Source organism: Antechinus flavipes, chromosome 3 (assembly GCF_016432865.1).
Source record: "Antechinus flavipes isolate AdamAnt ecotype Samford, QLD, Australia chromosome 3, AdamAnt_v2, whole genome shotgun sequence".
Taxonomy (NCBI): Eukaryota; Metazoa; Chordata; class Mammalia; order Dasyuromorphia; family Dasyuridae; genus Antechinus; species Antechinus flavipes.
In genome coordinates, this window is record NC_067400.1 from 608,107,538 (window position 1) to 608,123,488 (window position 15,951).

At 44.8% G+C, this 15,951-nt stretch overlaps 1 protein-coding gene and 1 long non-coding RNA gene across 4 annotated transcripts in view; both read left to right on the forward strand.

The window, feature by feature from the left end:
* The window catches only part of MORN1 (MORN repeat containing 1), a 218,760-nt gene that overhangs the window by 60,976 nt on the left and 141,833 nt on the right, over nucleotides 1-15,951 (forward strand). The window lies entirely within an intron of this gene.
* On the forward strand, nucleotides 2,080-2,499 carry LOC127555986 (uncharacterized). The gene is made up of 2 exons (XR_007952328.1): nucleotides 2,080-2,267; nucleotides 2,401-2,499. It is a non-coding gene; the product is annotated as an uncharacterized LOC127555986 (long non-coding RNA).

Below are 15,951 nucleotides of genomic sequence, written 5' to 3' on the forward strand. Positions count from 1 at the left end.
AACTAAAATGTTCTAGGCCCAAGATGTTTGGCCCAAGGGCCAATGGAGAGAGTTTGGGGGCTGAGTCCCCGCCTTCGGGAACAACCCCATTGACGGGCTGGAAAAAGGGAGGAGAGCCAGAAAAGAAGACCAAGGGTCAAAGACAGACATCAGTTGGTCAAAGGAAGAGATGGAGGAGGTCATGCAGGCCCCACAAGGCCGGAAAGATCTGGGAGATGTGGGGTTCAGTCCCGTGGCAGGGCCAGAAGCCAGACTCAGAGGATTAAATAAATAAGAACAATTTGAGTTTGAGATCAAGCACTGCATCTGGAGATGAGAAATTCCCATTAATGAAGAAGGTGATGAGAAACCAGAGGCAGTCGAGGCAGAAGTGTGATCCCTGGGTGCTCACCTGCCTTCCTTGCCAGTCTGAGAGGCGTGATCAGCCCGAGAGGGAGGAAACCCTGCTGCCAGAGCAGTTCCACCATAACCTCATGGGCACGGCCTTAACTCTGCTCTGTTGGGACAGATGGGATTGGATGGGCTTTCAAGATCCCTTTCAGGCCTTCTGTAAACTCTTAGCTCAAACCCACCGGGGTTTTACAAACACTTGTATATTCATGGATTACAAGTTGGGAATCTCAGAAGCTTGTGGGACTGTGGGCTTAGAGCCAGGAGGGACCTTAAGAGGTCATAGCCCAGCATCCCTGATAGATGGCAAAACCAGTCAGTAAGACGCAGGCGATAAGGAGATCCGCCAGCGTGCTGTTGTAGGTAACAAGAAGCAAAGCTGAAATTCAAACCCAGTTCTTCCACACTAACTTCAGTGCTCTCTTGGTCCCGGAAAAGACAGGAAATCTTCCACCTGCTTCTAAAGGCTTCCGCAGGCTAGTTAACCCGCTGCTGCCTCACTTCAAACCCCTCCCCTCATTCCGGCTGTGGCACAGGCGCTGTTCCTTGGCCTCCTGCACCTGCCAGGCTGGCACACGGCTCCGGTCTCTCTGCAGGCCACACGGCCTTGATGGTGGAGGATCTCTTCACTCGAGCCTGTCTCCATGGTCGGCTTTTTCCCAATTGTCATTCAGTAACTTTTATTAAGTGCCGGCAGTGCCAGCTAAATGCTGGTGGACAAAGGCGGGAAAGCGCCCGCCTTCCTGACAACTGTATAGGTGGACAAGCGACCATGCACCGATAACCAGACTTTCCTGGTCCCCGCAGTCAGTTCCGCCATCCCGTACTGCGCCGCAACATCCCATACTGCGCCGCAACATGCCATACTGCGCCGCAACATCCCATACTGCGCCGCAACATCCCGTACTGCGCCGCAACATCCCGTACTGCGCCGCAACATCCCGTACTGCGCCGCAACATCCCGTACTGCGTCGCAACATCCCATACTGCGCCGCAACATCCCATACTGCGCCGCAACCCGCAGTTTTAAGAAGTTTTGATCTATACCATGAAAATGGCAGGACAATCTCCAAGGGGAAGGCAAAGGGAGGCAGGAAGGTCTCCTGGGAAAGGTGCGATCTGAGCTGACTCTGGCAGGAAGCCTGCAAGTGGGCAGAGCCAGGAGAGGAAGGCGTTGGGGGCACGCAGACCGTGTCGGGGTCAGAGTCCCTGAACCCCAGAGCTTGGAGAAGGGAGAGAGGTGGTTGAGGACCAGAAAGGGAGCAGGCACCAGGTTGTGAAGGGATTTAGAGGCTCAACAGAGGGTTTTGTATTTAATCCCGGAGGGAGGGAACGGGGAGCCACTCCAAGGTCACACTGCGAATAAGGCAGTGGGAGCCACGAGCCGAACCCCTGCGCGTCCCCCTGGATACTGCCACGGGCACGGGGAGCGTTCTCCCCCAGGGCAGCCCCCGTCTCCCCTCCCCCAGGGCCGAGCCCACTGGGGCCCCATTTTTCCGGAGGCCCGCGCCCACGTGCTCCGTGCCATCCCAAATGGGGTCCCAAGTCCCAGACGCCCCCCGGGGGTGCTCCCCAGATACTCGGGACCGAAGCCGATGGCGGCGCTTCCTCCGGAGCGCAGCCCCGGCCCCGGCCCCATTCTCCCTAGAATTATTCATGGGAGCCTGATGGCGAAGCTTGGGAGTTGAATCAAAGTTTAATCACTGCAGTTTATTGTGAACAGTAATATTCAATCCTCCCATAGAACTTGATACATTGTAAATACGTGATTTGCATCTTAAGACGAAAAGGAGCAACTAACTCTGAGGAGGAAGGCTGGGCTTGGCCCCTATCTCTGTGTATCCAAACAAAAGGCAACTCCCTTCGAGGAGAAAAAGGTTTGTGGGGAGCCGGTGACAAGGGGGATTTCCTAAAAAGCCCCGGTCTGTTTAATTTGGGTTTAGTCACACCAGTCAGCTTTTATGGTCTTTCGCGTTGTTGACTTGCTGTGATTTCTTTTATTAATCACAGTAAACAGAGTGAAGAGGAACCATTACTAAGCACCTGAACCAATCTGAAATCATGACAAGAGTAAGGATGTTAAATAAATATGTCTCTTTTCTCTTGGCACCCCGCAGGCCAAATTAATATTGAATTTCATGTTTCAATGCGCGTTTTGCTCTTGACTTCTCGGCTCTTTGAAGTCGGTTCCAAATTCCATCTACAGAAGTTACAACGGACCCCTTTTGCCTAAATAATCCGAATCCCGGCTCTGTCAGAGGTCCAGAGCCCAAGGATCATGGATTTGCTATTGTTTTGGTTCATGCTTTCCAGACGCTGGAAGCAAAATAATATACAGCTGCTAATGCCCAGCATGGGATTTTCCTTTCCGTGGAATATTGTCTGTCTCTCTATCTCCCATCTTGGTTTGGGGGAGGGGGAGGGGCTGGATGGAAATGGAGAATATAAGTATTTACCTTAAATGAAACCTCATCAAACGGTCCCAAGCTTGACAACGCTCCGGGTGGGCAGAGGCCTTATGAAAACAGGGCGCGTGCTATGAGTTGTTTCTGTGGGTAGTACGTTAGTTTGTGGAGAAAGGAAAAGGGAGACCCTTTTTAAGCGTTCTTTGCTTTTTCTAGAGGATTCTTCATTCCTCTTTTCACTTGCTGACTTCCTCTTCCTGGATGTGTGAATGTTGCCCCATGGCTGGTTATGGTCAGCTATGGGTGGCTCAGAATGGTGAGGGGTCGCCTTTTAATAAAAAGCTGGAGAGATACCTCTAGGAGCAAAACAAGAGTTTATTGTACGTTCTAACGAGAAGCAGGCCATGTCCCTCTAGTGAAAGGAGGAGGCACCTTTTGGGACAGGCTTTACACTTTAAATAGTCCCTTCCACACTGACCATCATCCTCATTGGCTGAGGGTCTTACATTCTAAACTTGGGAACTACCCAAGAAATTGGACTTGGCCAGTAAGCACATAGTTGCCTGTATTTGATGGAAGCAGGGAGAAAGTGATGTCATGGGAGAATAGCAGGAAGGGGACTTAGGTACGCCCTTGGGTCAATGCTCAAGGACCTTCAGGCCTACTCCAACTCTGAAGCAGATGAAGCCTTGCTCGATTTTCACAACTGTCCTGAGAGATCTCACCTCATCTGGTTCAGTACTCCACTTGGAGGAGGAAAAAGGCAGCCTTGGGGTGGGGGGCAGTTTCTTAAAATGAAAGTATGGTAGATTCTCTGTAGGTTCTGTTTTTAAGATGTATTTGCTTCAGGCATTTTCCAGCACCGAATTTTTGAAATGTTTTGACGCTGATAATATAAAATGATGGGAAGTGCATTACAAGGATTAGTGGATTTTCCTTCACTGATGCAAAATATGGCCCCTTTCCAAGACAGGAAAGTCTCCAGGAATTGCTCTAAGAAATTCACCACCCCAGATATGACTAATCTGGTGAGGAGCCTCTCAGAATGAGGGGGGCTGGCCTTTAGGTGATCGATGCAGGCCATTCCCAGCCTCGTTCTTTTGGGTTTGGTAGGAGCTGACACCTTGTTCTTTGCTGAAATAGTCACAGTGATGGGCAGGTGTTGGGGGGAGCACGGGCCATGCCCTCTGTCAAAGGAAGGGGTGGGAGCAGATAATCTTGCAGAAGTCTCAAGAACGGGCTAGTCTGAATTGAAATTCTACCCTGATCCTCGGTTGTCGCGACCCCAGCCCGATCTCCTTGGCTCTCTAACCCTCTGGCTCCTTGTTTGTAATATGAGGACCATTAACCTGGAGGGTCCACCTTCAAGGCAGTTGTGAAGATCATATGTTTCCAATATCTTAGAAAACACAAACTTAGCGCAGACCGCCAGCTGTTACCATAGTCCCATCTTCCTTCCAGCTCTCCCTGTGGTCCTGTGACTTGACAGGAAGTTGTCCTGGCCTGGAACTTGGGTGTGGCCTCTTAGGGCCTGCATCCCTCCTCTGGGTCTGGACTCTGCAGCTTTCCGCCTTCCTGGGGGCAGGTGTAGGAAGAATTCTGATCTTGAGCACTGCGGCTCATGAATAATAGACTTTTCTGCCCTCTTCCTTGACCTGGAACATGGTGTGTCATTCTGGGTGCCATGGTTTAGGTAAGACTGGGAAGTGCGCAGAAGAGAGCAGCAAGAGAGTGGGAGGACCTTGAGCCCATCTCATAGGAGGATCCATTAAGGGAACTGGATGAGAGAAGTGGAGATTTCCTTTAATCAATGAACTGTATCATCAAGCCATTGAGGTTTTCCCCCAACTCTATGACTCTCTTGGGGAATACTGTGGAATCTTCTGTCCAGGGGGCGAAAATGTGCTTGGGGGGAAAGGCAAAAATGCTATAAGATTTCTACACAGCTTATATTTCTTTATCAACAGAATAGGGTCACAGTTTTACACTGAATTTCACAAGCAAGATTGTAAAAGGGTCTACCCCTGCTTTTTTTTTTTTTGACTTCACCTGAAGCATAGTAGATTTTGCTCCAACCTTTTACCTTTAACCTGCATGTATCTCCCCGCTTCAGGTGTGTTTCCTGTAAACAACATATTGTAGGATTCTGGCTTTTAATCCATTCTGCTAACCGCTTCCTCTTTATGGGGGAGTTTACCCCGTTCACGTTTATGGTTAGAATGACCAATTCTGTATTACTTGCCATCTTGTTAACCCCGGTTTATGCTTTCCTCCCTTCTTTCCCCTTTCCCCCCTTCCAAGTATTAAGCTTGTGAGCACCCCTTGCTTCTCACAGCCCTCCCTTTTTAGTGTCCCTCCCCCCGCCTTAGAGTTCCTCCCCCTATCTTACCCCTTTCCCTCCCAGTTCCCGTATTCCCTTCCGCTTAGCTTATTCTTCCCTTTCCACTTTTCCCTTCTCACTTTTCAATGAGATGGGAGAAGTTTCACCATAGATTGAATATGTCTTAAGATTTTTCACTTAAAGCCAATTCTGAAGGCAGTAAGATACCCACTATATTCATCCCCCTCCATTCTTTCTCTCAGATATAATAGGTTTCCTATGCCTCTTCATGAGATGTACTACCCCCACTTTACCCTTTTTCTGGTACAATGTCCTTTCCACATCAATTTCTAGAACAAGGTATACATGTATTCTTTATACATCTATATAGTCAAAATATAGTTCCCAAGATTAATCTTTACCTTTTTAGATTTCTCTTGAGTTCTATATTTGTAGATCAAACTTTTTGTTAAGTTCTGGTTTTTTCATCAGAAATAGATGAAATTCGCTTACTTCGTTGAATGTCCATCTTCTTCCCTGGAAAAAGATGCTCATTCTCGCTGGGTAAGTTATTTTTGGTTGCATACCAAGTTCCTTAGCCTTTCGGAATATCATATTCCAGGCCCTTCGATCTTTTAATGTGGATGCTGCCAGATCCTGGGTGATCCTTATTGTGGCTCCTTGATATTTGAATTGGGTTTTTCTAGCCGCTTGCAATATTTTTTCTTTCACCTGAGGGTTCTGGCATCTGGCCACTATATTCCTTGGTGTTTTGATTTTAGGATCCCTTTCAGTGGGTGATCGATGAATCCTTTCAATGTTTATTTTTTCCTCTGTTCCTATGACTTCTGGGCAGTTCTCTTTGATGATTTCCTGAAGACAGTGTCCAGGCTCTTTTTTTCATCATGTTTTTCTGGGAGTCCAATGATTCTCAGATTGTCTCTCCTGGATCTGTTTTCCAGGTCTGTTGTCTTCCCCAGAAGGTATTTCACATTTTTCTCCATTGTTTGATTTTTTTGGATTTGCTTGACTGATTCTTCTTGTCTCCTCGAGTCATTCAATTCCACTTGTTCAATTCTGATTTTCAGTGAAGTATTCTCTTCACTCACTTTTTTAAAATCTTTCTCTAATTGTCCAATTGAGTTCTTTTGTTCTGTGGAATTTTTTTCCATTTCGCCAATTTTGTTTTCCAGTTCACTAATCCTATTTTTCAAGGATTTTACTTCTTTATCCACTCTCTCTTTAACTGACTTCTCCAGGCTCTTTTGCCAAGCCTCCCTCTCCTTTTCCCAAGCTTCCTTCTCCTTTTGCCAAGCCTCACTCTGCTTTCCCCATTTTTCTTCTAGCTCCCTTGTGAGAGCCTTTTTAATCACTTCTATGAGGTTCATCTGTGCTGAGGAACAGACGATCTCCTCCTTTGGGGAATCACCTGGGGACTGCCTGTTTTTAGTCTCCTCAGGATTTAGAGTCTGCTCTCTATCTGTGTAGAAGCTGTCTAGGGTTAAAGTCCTCTTCAGCTTCTTGCTCATTCTGTCTATTAATCAGAGACAAACTACCAAAGAAAAACAGAAAAAACTGGAGTCTTTCTTTGGGGGGGGGGGCTGGGTGTGTTATCGAGCTTCCTCTACAGACTGCAGGTGGCAGCAGTGAGGCACTAGCAGGACTGTGTTGCGCCTGCGCTCTGAGATCCCAAAGCGTGCTGAGTCACTGAGGGGGGGGAAGGGGGGGGCGGCCAGGTCCTGAGAGACTCCAGCTGTTTGCGGTTGTGTTCTTCAGCCCCGGTGTTTTTAGCTTCTCTGCTGGGCTGTTGACTTGCTGCAGGTTCCAAACCTGTAGCGAAGCTCTCCCTGCAGAGACAGCTGCGATCACTCCCCACCCCCTCTCAGTCTGCTCCCGTGCTCTCACTGCCGCTGCCCGCGCCTGCGCCCGATCTAAAACCGCCCCAGCCCTCCAGTAAAGACAGACCTTTCTTGGCGGATCTCAAGGATGGCTTCTCTTGGTAACTATTTGTGGGTTTTTTTCAGTCAAGCATTGATTCAGAGGCTTGTAATGAAGTGGATAGTGAGAGAAAGCGCGGAGCTTATGCAACTGTGAGCCTCCTCTCCGCCATCTTAACCGGAAGTCTAAAAGGGTCTAGAGAAGTAGGCTGAGGCTCTAGAATTCTGGGTTTCAAGGGCCAGCTGGTACTTATTAGCCCTGAACCCATCATCTATAGCTCAGGACTATGATCCACTTTCCAAGCATCAGGAATATTGATGATCTCTTCTAGTAAAAGAGGTTTCCTCATTGGACTTGCCCTACACCAATGAAATCACAGGTTTGAGTTTAAAAAAAAGACACAGGTGTGATCTCTAATTTCACTGATATTGGAAACTTCCAAGTGAGGAGACTGTTGAGCGACGGAGATCAGCCCCTTCTCTACAATTTATGATCTTTTAGAGTGTTCTTGAGCATAAAGATTGGAAGCTGATCTGCCCAGGTTCACACAGCTAGTATAGCCAGAGGTGGACTTTGAATCTAGGTCTTCCCGCTCAGAGGCCAGCTCTCTAACCATTCTGATATGCTGATTCTCCATATCTCTTTTGTTTAAAATTTAACAAGATAAGGACTTGTCCAAATAAGATTCTTGGTAAACTGGCAGGTGCTCAGCTGCTTTTGAAAATCACAAAATTGGAAGTTCTCATCGAATTCAATAAGATAGAGAGGAGGGGTTTCTGTTCTCTCCTCATTCCCATTACCAGAGGAAAAGACTTTAAGCCTTTATGAAAAGAACTCAAGGGAAGGAACAAGGAAGAGTATTGCCATGGATCGGTACAAAACAAAATAACATTTATTAAATGCCTCCTATATGCTAGGCATTGTGCTATGGGCTTATGAAAAAGAAAAAGAAAGACAATTTCTGCCCTCAAGAATCTTGCAGTCTGATGGAGGAAGATATTACACAAAATGAAATGAGAGAGAGAGAAGAAAGAAAGAGGAAACAGACAGACAGACAGACAGAAACAGAGACAGAGAGGCAGAGAGATCGATAAGGTACCCTTCTGATGATGGTGGAATGGGATCTAGAGAATGAGGCTTATGGGACATGAAGAGCTGGCTGAGCTACTCTATAAAGGGAGCACTAGGGGGGACTTTTTTGCTGAGAGTGCTATACTGTATTATAGTGATGAGGAGTAAGGTCAACAAGCCAGCTTCTATTAGATACACCTCATGCCCATTTGCCCAAAGAGCCCTGCTCCCAGAATACATGTCCCTTGCTTTATAGTAGTCTTCTCTGTCCAGAGGACGCTAGATGGTAGAGTAGATAGAGCACTAGAACTAGAGTCAAGGAGACTAATCTTTGTGAGTTCAAATCTGGCTTCAGAACCTTACATCACCCTGGACAAGTCACTTCACCCTTTTTGCCTCAGTTTTCTCCATCTCTAAAAATGAGTTGGAGGAGAAAATAGCAAACCACTCCAGTATCTTTGCCAAGAAAACACCAAATGAGGTCACAGAGAGTTAGAAATGATTGAATAATAACATAAAATCTCTGGCCAAGCTTCCACTCTTTCTACTCCATGTGGTTTCCTTCCTATACATAGCCTCCTGCTCCATGCTGCTTTTGCTCACCCAATTCCTTTTGGAGTTTCTCTCCCGGACCCAGTGGACTGACTTTTAATGGTCACCTGGGGCCTGATATGTCATTCTTCATCCTCTCTCTGTTGTTTCCTTTCTGATTCATTCAAGGAACTAATTTGCACCTCATAAAGAAATCACTTGGCCTGGCTGTATCTTTTATAGTTGTTTTAACACCTTCTGGTAGGCAAGCCCCTTTTCTATGATTAGATCCTGGGCTTCAAGCAAGGACCACTCCCTTACCAATGGAAAACCTGTTTAAAATTATTTCCTCATCAAGATCTATAGGTTTAGTATAGAATTCATACAATTGAAACTATAGGAACAAACTGTATGTATATTTATAAATATAGACAATTTTTTTTATTGATTTGGGGTACAGTTGCAGCTTAGGAAAAAATATGGATGAAATTAATGTTAATTGATATTACCCTGCCCACCCTTCTCTTTCTCTCCTCCATACAATGTTCCTCATTTCCCAGGTTTCCCATTGGTCTATTTTAACCTAAATTTATAGAAACTTTTTTTATGCTGTATCAGCAGAATATTTCTCATATTTCTGCATAGAAGTTTCACTGTATACCACGGCTTGGATTTTATGCAGTTTATAGGGCTGAACAACTAGCTTTCAATTGAAACCAGGGATGAGAACATAAAGCACCTTCATCCTCAAGCCAACAGAAACTTATTGCCCTATTAGTTGAAAACAGACTGAACCTTTGGAAAGTTGGCTCTCTTTCTCTTTCTTTTCTTTCCTTTTTCTTTGAGGGGCTAAGCAGCCCTGTTGTTCGCCCATTTTATGCTTCATTCATAGATTCCATCTAGAGATATCTTGGTGTCCATCTTCTTCTAGTGACCAGCTTGCTTAAGTCAAAAACATTCTTGCCCCAGGGCTGTTTGTTTGCCCTGAGTGCCACAAGGGTATTGATTAATAGCTGAAAATATTTATTTTAAAAACACCTAATGGCATTATCATTGTTACCATGCCACGATTTTTCTGACTTCAGAAAAAGATTTCTTTAGGAAAGCTACTTGGAAAAACTAGATCTTGTTTTTCCTCAATGATTTGGGGTTCACTTAAATTTGCTTTTCGTTAAAATACTTTCTTATTATACAATCTTAATATACAAATCACTTGCAGTTATTTCCCAAGATCTACAGATGGTCAGAAGGAACCTTAGAGATCACTCAGTCCCCATCTCAGGTACCATGATGAGATCCTCTCAAAAACTCTTTTTAATGGTCCTTCAGCCTCTTATCAGTCAATCAGTAAAATGTTAAATACAGTGCTTGTCTTATCATCATTATCTAATTACCATTTTTTACTATTATTTAATAATGGTGCTTGTTATCATTAAAGATATTCTATTTTGTTGTTCAGTCACATCTGACTGTGATCCATTTGGGCTTTTCTTGGTAAAGAGACTAGTTGGCCGTTTCCTCGTCTAGCTCATTTTACAGATTAGGAAACTGAGGCCAAAGGATTAAGTGACTTAAGGTCTCCCAGTGTCTGATATAGTCTGCAGTCTCTGTAATAATGGGGTATTCACTATAGTAATAATAATGGCCTTGAAGTTGGCAAAGTGCCCTCCCTTATCTTACTTGAGCCTCATGATAGCCCTCTATGAGTCAGGAATTAAACAGGCCCAGAGAGAGGGAGTGACTTGCTCACCTAGTAGGGTCAGAGGCAGCAGGAAACCTTCTTGACTTCAGGTCCAGGGCCCCAGCCAGGGCCCGCTCTCTCCTTCCATTGATGGGGGATCAGAAACCGCAGGAAGTTCTTTCTTGTGTTGGAAATCTGCCTCCTTGTAGCGGCAATGTTCCAGGGGAGCCTTGTGGGACGCGCAGAGCAGGGGCCCCCTCCTCCAGCTCGGAGCGTTGGGGATGGGACCACTGCCCCCGTGGCTCCCTGTGCTGGCTTTCTCTTCGGACACAACAGGCCCGGGCCCTTCCAGCAGGCCCTCCCCGCTCGCTGCGGCCTCCAGGTCTTTCACCCTTCCCCACACTTTGCTCTGGTCTGCTGTTTTTCAAGATGGACGCCCCCCATTGACTACAGCATTCTCCTCATGGCGTGACTAGGGTAGAATTAAGAGCTGTCTCCAAACCGGGAAAGGATCCCCGCAGACTTGTCTGGACACCTCCAAGGGAAGAAGCGCTTGAGTCAGCGCCCTGAGCGTGACACAACAACTTGCCTGCAGAGTGGATAAAGGCATGTGGGGAGTCAGGAAGCCTCGTGGAGAGCCCCGTACCGGTGGCCTCTGTGGCCGAAGGTGATCCCTGGCCGGTTATTTAGTCTCCCTTGAAGCCGACTCGGATCAGAGGAGCCTATTGCTAATCTGAAATCCCATTTTAAAAAAAGGCCATAAAAAGGCCAGCTGCCAGTCACGCATGCCTGGGAGCAGGGAATTTTGGGAGCCGTGTGCAGAGGGACCGGCCTTGGGTTATCAGTATTCTGTTCTTAAAGAGGCCATCCAGGGGCTGCTCAGGGCTCAACATTCTCTCACCTAAGTCTGTTCGTGAGAATAGTTTGGATGTTTATAGCCCCTGCTGCACACCAGGCACTGTGCTCAATACTTTACCAATGTTATCTCATTTGATAGTCAGAGGAACCCTATTATTGTCCTCATTTTAAAGTTGAGGAAGCTGAGGCAGACAGAGGTTGTGACTTGCCCAAAGTCCCAGAGCCAGCAAATGTCTGAGACTGGATTTGCACTCAGGTCTTGTCTCCGGGCTTAGTCCTTTATCCAGTGTGCGTTCTAGTAGTTGGGGCAAAAAATTAATAGGCTGGGAGAGGATGATAAGGGAGACAGCCCCAGGCAGTGGCAAAGGGCAGGGCCTTTGAGACAGCAGAGAAGGTCAGGGTGCAGTGTGGTCCTACACTGGGAGTCAGAAGACTTGGGCTTTTTGCTTTTGTGCCTGCTGGGACCTGACTCTGTACTCGTGCATTGTAGGGGCTTTAGTTTGTGGATTGATAGGTCGGGCTCCAGGCCTGACTTTGTCACTTAACTACCCTCATGGACTGTGACTGAGACACAATCCCACCTGCCCCTACTCACCCTGCCTCCCTCACAGGGCGTCCAAGGAGACCGTGGGTGAGAACGTGTTTTGGAGACTTAACGTAGCGCACAAATATTAGTAAACAGTTCATCGAGCAGCCTGCCTTCCATTCATGATGAGTTCACATTCATTGTATCCAAACTTTTTTTTTTCTCCCTTAGGAATACATCTCAGATTTTAGATTGTGAATCAGTGACCAAGTAGAGTTTGAGGCGTAATATTCCCAGTTGAAATAGTCCCAGGAAACTTGGTAGAAATGCCATTTCATTCCCTCTGTGAAGGAACGATGATGTTTTGCTTTGTATCGAGTTCCTCTAGTGGTCCGCCATCATCGGGAACCATGCTACCTCAGAAGTGAAAGAGACGGGAGGGCCGCCGAGAGCACTGCTCACTGAAAGCCCTCCTCCTGCAAGCCGCCCTCACAGGGTCCGATTATTGGAAGATCCACCCCCTCCCAAGGAGCCCACTCTGGTTGTCTGACTGACATCTTTTGAGGTGTTTATTGTCCTTGGGGAGGGATTTTTGCCGACCCCACCAAACTCTCCCAAACAGCGAGCACCATCCCCTATTTGGGGGACAGCAAACTCCATGAGCAGTACAATCTCCGGATAAGTAACAGTAAAGTGAGCTCCTCCTAATTCAATTGCGCTCAATTCAATTTTTTGAATGTTGATTCTTTTTCTCTGGGCAAGGCGCAGACAAAACATTCCCCTGTCCTGTTCTTCAGTCAGCAATGATTGTTTGAATTTCATTTTCTTTTCTTTTTGGAAACAACTGAGATTAAGTGACTTGCTTAGGATCACATAACTATTGTCTGAGGCCATATTTGAACTCAGATCCTCCTGACTTCAAGGCCAGTGATGTATCCACTGTGCTGCCCAGCTGCCTTTGTCCTTCATTTTTAAAGAAAACCAATGACATCACAGGCTGGCAGACATTCACTGAATACCTACTATGTGTCAAACACTATGCTAGACACTGGCAAAATTGTCCCTGCCCTTAAGGAGTTCGCATTTTATGAGGGGAGACATGTACCTAAGTGGATACATAAAGCAACTCCAAGTTTATTTTTGGAGGGAGATGCAAGGAGTTGGGGATAGAATAAAGAAAGGTCTCCCCTAGATGCAACCTGACTTGAGATGAGCTTTAGAGGAAGCCACTTTTCCCAGTCTTCTCTAACAGAGAAGATAAAAACCAAATAACTCTATCCATTTATTTCTGTGAGGAAACAGCCCGTGTAACCACATTTGTTTCGTCCCTATTTCATCTTCCTGGTGTCTTGTCCCAAAGTCTGCTTTTAGCTTTAATGACATTCTACTGGGGAGATGTGCCATGTACACAGATGAGTAAATAAAAACTAATTTCAAGAGCAAAAGAAAGCCAGAGCTGATTAGAGTGCCTGTACTGGCTTTGCTCTAAGATTGTTAAATCTTAGTGTGATCATTTACATCCTGATAATTGGCAAAGGCTACAAATTCAGGGCTTGATTGATTGTCTTGTTGATTGTCTAGACTTAAAGTGATGAGAAAAATGTTAATAATGCAGATGAAATTTAGAAATATATAATCTATGCCTTCCTTTTTTCTTTCCTTCTCTCCCTCCCTCCTGCCTTTCTTTTTTCCTTCCTTCCTTCCTTTTTTCCTTCTCTCCCTCCCTTGTTTCTTTCCTTCTTTCTTTGTTTCCCTCCCTTATTTCCTTCCTTTCTTCATTCTTTCCTTCCCCCTCTGTTTTTTCTCCTTTCTTTCTTTTTCTTCCTTTCTTCCTTCCTTCCCTCTCTTTCTTTTTCTTTCTTCCATCCTTTCTTTCCCTCCCTCTTTTTTTCCTTTCTTCATTCTTTCCTTTAAGCCAGTTGTTAAATAATCTATCTGTACATCTCTGAAAAGATTCCTCACCATGGGAGGATCAGGAAAGGACTGTCCAGAAAGTGGCAGACTAGCATCATTAACCTGGGCCCTAACCACCTGGGCCCTAACCACCTGGGCCCTAACCACCTGAGCCCTAATCACCTGAGTAACACAATTAAGAGACACATCAAGGAAGACCAGACCTGGGCACAAGTGCACAAAATGGATATATCACTCTCCAGCTTCACCTCCAAATTTATTCACATCCTTTCCATTACATTCAACCAAAATGAGAAGTTACCATAACAACTGACTCATCAACTGAAACTCTGAAAAGTAGATCATCTCGGAGGTACATGCATCAGATCTATGTACGCATTAAAGCACTTTGGGTTTTAAAATTTTTTGAAAGATTAAATTTTTTAATAGCAATCCTGACTCTTTTCTATAAAATTAGAATTGCTAATAGGTTATTGGGGGAAATGACTTTGATTTTATTAAGGAAAATTTCAAACCAATCACCAATGAAAGAGTGGGGTGTCAGGCTAAGAGAAGGAAGGCCATGGCTTTTGTTTTTGTAGCTCATGACAACGAGCCCACACTGAAATCAGTATTTTCTCTCTTTAACCTATTTTGGTATCTTCTTGTTTCCAGATAATTCCAACTTTAAAATAGCTTTGTCTGCATTTACTACTTTCAAATCCTCAAGTAAGGAAAATAAACTTTTCTACCCAGACTCCCCCATCTCCCACAGAAATGAGTTTGCCAGACTCATGGCATGGAAAATATAAGGAGTCCTGAGTTGATCAAAGCTGGCTTCTTACTTTAAAAACTTACTGGTTCTCTCCCCTATAGGCAGACGTGATTCTGTCAGATTCAGCCTGCCTATTGCCCCAAACCTTGCCATCTCTGAGCTGTCAAGAGAAAAAGAAAAATCCTTGAAATGTTATAGATTATTTCTATAACCTGCCACTTCTGTCTATCCCCTCCTGGGTAGAAGTGCCAGGTTCTCCCTGTGACAAATTACACCCTTGGCCTTACTTATATTTTCATTTTGTTTCTCAATCATTTTTTATCTGACCCATGTCTCTTGACTGGTGCAGAAGGACTGTTGGGGTTGGTGATGCTTGCTAATTCTTCTCCTCCTTTGTATAAAACATGTCCTATTGTGTAAGCCGAGCAGAGAGACATCTGTTAAATTTAAACTTTCTCCTCCACTTACATTTTCTCTGTCAATTATCCTAAGAGAAAGAAAAAATGAGTCATTCTGAGCTTGCTTCCCCAAGTGTCAAGGGATCCATAGCATTGGAAGGCCAGGTCTGCACAAATTAGAAAAATCTGCATATTATCTTTGCCTGAATCATCCAGAATTTTTAGGAGAAAGCAGGGCATTTGGCTTGAATTTGTTCAGTCCAAATTATCCAGAAAATTATGTGCTCCCTTGCCCTTGACTTTGGCCGTGGAGATGGAACCAAGGCAACGATGGTAAGCATACTTCTCATACAAATTATCCTCAGAAACTAAAGGAGAAACCTAATTCTTTTAGGCAAAGGATGGAAATGGAGTTGTCCAATAGAGACTGATCTATTTTGAATCATATCAGGAAAATGAATTATGAATCCTCTCTTTCCAGTATTCCTTACTATTATTATCTTAAGAACTGTTCATATTCAGTCTTAAACTGGTTATCCTAACTCTTCCATGGTCAGGACCAATATTCTTCTACCCTTTCATTTTATTTGCATTTGTAAAAGACAAATCTTTTTGTCTATCTGCGTTCATATTCCTTCGTTTCGTTCTTGGATGTTGAAAAACAATGGGACTTAAGAAGTAATTTCTTATTCTTAACCCAGGATTAAAATCATGACTCTCTGCTCCTAGAAGGAGCAGTAATGACAATAATACTAATAGGTGGTAATTATATATGACTTCAAAGTTTACAAAACTCTTTACATCTCTTATTTCACTTGAGAATTTTAATTTGAGAAGTTAAAATTTTGCAAGGTAGCCACTAGACATTGTGCCATTGTATAGATGAGGACTCTGAGACGAGAGAGAAATTCGGTGATTTTCCCTTGATTTGATAGCTAGTAAGTGTCAAAAGGCAGGATTTCAACCCAGCTCTTCTCTATGTCAAGTACTGTTCTTTTTCCACTATACTTTTATAATCATAAATAATCTTCCCTAGGAAGTATTTGTGTGATTCGATGTAACTAGAAAATTATTGTAATATTTCTTTTAAAAAGTGAATCTGTTTTTACCTAAACAAATGGCTACTGATAAATTTGCCTTCTGCCTCTGGGGATGGGTGGGTTAT